This window comes from Mauremys reevesii, linkage group 17, assembly GCF_016161935.1.
Source record: "Mauremys reevesii isolate NIE-2019 linkage group 17, ASM1616193v1, whole genome shotgun sequence".
Lineage (NCBI taxonomy): Eukaryota > Metazoa > Chordata > Testudines > Geoemydidae > Mauremys > Mauremys reevesii.
The window spans coordinates 12,831,789-12,834,362 of record NC_052639.1 but is presented as its reverse complement, the minus strand read 5'-3'; positions in this window follow the sequence as shown (position 1 = coordinate 12,834,362).

Here is a 2,574-nt window from a genome sequence, read left to right as displayed (position 1 = left end):
TGTCTTAGTGCCTGAGCATCCACAGAGCCAAACTGGGGCCAGATCTAGGGTACGTCTACACTACGGGATTATTCCGAATTTGCATAAACCGGTTTTGTAAAACAGAATTTATAAAATCGGGTGGAGCGCGGCCATACTAAGCACATTAAATCGGTGGTGTGCGTCCATGGTCCGTGGCTAGCGTCGATTTCTGGAGCGTTGCACTGTGGGTAGCTATTCCCTAGCTATCCCATAGTTCCCGCAGCCTCCCCCGCCCCTTGGAACTTCCGGGTTGAGATCCCAGTGCCTGATGGGGCAAAAATCATTGTCGCGGGTGGTTCTGGGTAAATGTCGCCAGTCACTCCTTCGTCTGGGAAAGCAACGGCAGACAAGCATTTTGTGCCTTTTTCCCCTGGATTGCCCTGGCAGATGCCATAGCATGGCAATCATGGAGCTTGTTTTGCCGTTTGTGACTCTCACCGTATGTGTACTAGATGCCGCTCACAGAGGCGATTCAGCAGCGCTACACAGAGGCATGCTTTGCTTTTGCATGACAGCAGAGATGGTTACTAGCCATATTGCACCATCCAAACCCTTCCATAAATTGGAACTGAGGATGATCATGGCTACCAGTCCTTTTGTACCATTTGCTGCTAGTGCCCCTGGCCAATCAGCCAGGGGCGCAAAAGCCAAGATTGGTTACTAGCCATATTGCACCTTCCATCGTTTTGTACCATTAGCTGTTGTCATAAGTGCCCCTGGCCGATCAGCCAGGGGCGCAAATGCAAAAATTGGGAATGACTCCCTGAGTCAATCCCTCCTTTTTGGTATCTAAAAATAGAATCAGTGCTGCCTAATATAGGCAAGTGTACTAGAGAACCACCGTATCATAGAACCAGAGAGCACAGCTGCTCTGTGTCAGAGCCTGCAGAAATTATGATCTGTATGCTATTCACAGGGGGTGCTCCTGTAACAACCCCACCTGTTGATTCCGTTCTTCCCCCAGCCTTTCTTGGCTACCGTAGCATTGTCCCCCCACTTGTGTGATGAATTAATAAAGAATGCAGGAATAAGACACACTGACTTGTTAGTGAGAAATGAGTGGAAGGCAGCCTCCAGCTACTATGATAGTCCAGACAGGACATTAAGCAGTGTATAGGAGAGAAGCCCAGCATCCCACTGCTAGTCCAGGGGCAACTGAATCTTTTCTTTACACATGAAGGGTGGGGGCTGATGGAGCTCAGCCCCCTGTTGCTATGATGAGGATGGTTACCAGCCATATTGCACCATCCATCCACCAGAAAAAAAATTAGGGCCAATAGGCTGATGATGAGGATGGATTTCCATCTTTTTGTACCATCAGCCGCCCATGGCGGGGGGGGGAGCAAGGATGCTGGTGTTGAGTGCTGCACTATCGCGTCTATCTGCAGCATTCAGTAAAGATAGGGTGACATGTAAAAGAGTCAGAGGATTGTTTTACCTTTCGCTTCTGGGGGTGGGTGGGGGGTGGGTGAGTAGATTGCCAAGCTATGCCCTGACCCGCGGACACTGTGTTTGACCCTAGAAGCATTTGGAGCTCAGCCAAGAATGCAAATACTTTTCGGAGGCTGCAGGAACTGTGGGATAGCTTCAGTCCTCCAGTCCATGAGCATCCATTTGATTCTTTGGCTTTCCGTTACGCTTGTCACGCTGCAGTGCGCTGAGTCCCTGCTATGGCGTCTGTCTGGAGATTTTTAAAAAAGGATTCTGAATTTCATCTTCTGTAACGGAGCGCTGATAGAACGGATTTGCCTGCCCTTACAGCGATCACATCCGCATGGTCCATGCGGGAGCTCTTTTTTTATTTTGATTTCGGACTGCATCACCACCCGTGCTGATCGGAGCTCCACGCTGGGCAAACAGGAAATATTCAAAAGTTCGCGGGGCTTTTCCTGTTTACCTGACCACTGCATCCGAGTTCAGATTGCGGTCCAGAGCGGTCACTGGTGCACTGTGGGATAGCTCCCGGAGGCCAATACCGTCGATCAGCGTCCACACTAACCCTAATCCGATATGTTAATACCGATACTAGCGTTACTCCTAGCGTTAGGGAGGAGTACAGAAACCGGTTTAAAGGGCCATTAAAATCGATATAAGGTGCCTCCTAGTGTGGACGGTTTTGGCGTTAAATCGGTTTTACGCTCCTAAAACCGATTTAAACGCCTAGTGTAGACCAGGCCCTAGTCTCACTCTGAGGCTGGCTACACTTAAAATACTGCTGTAGCACTTTGGAGAAGACAGTTGCTACAGTGAGGGGAGTGGTTTTGCATCCCTGTAATAGCTACATTGACAGAACAATCTTTCCTTTCATTTAGCACTATCTAACCACGGCTTAGGTCAGCTTAATTATACTGGTTCTGGGGTTTTTCACACCCTGAAAGATGTACTTGTTAGAGGGTTTATCCCAACACCCTCCCATTCCCTGGTCCTTCTTGCGTGACCAGAGAGCAGCAATACACGAAGTTCAAAGGTGCAAACAATTCAATGTTTATTGGGGTAAACTTCCAATGAGTAATGATTCCAATTTCCTTCCTCAGTGTCCCCCTTCCCAGCTCT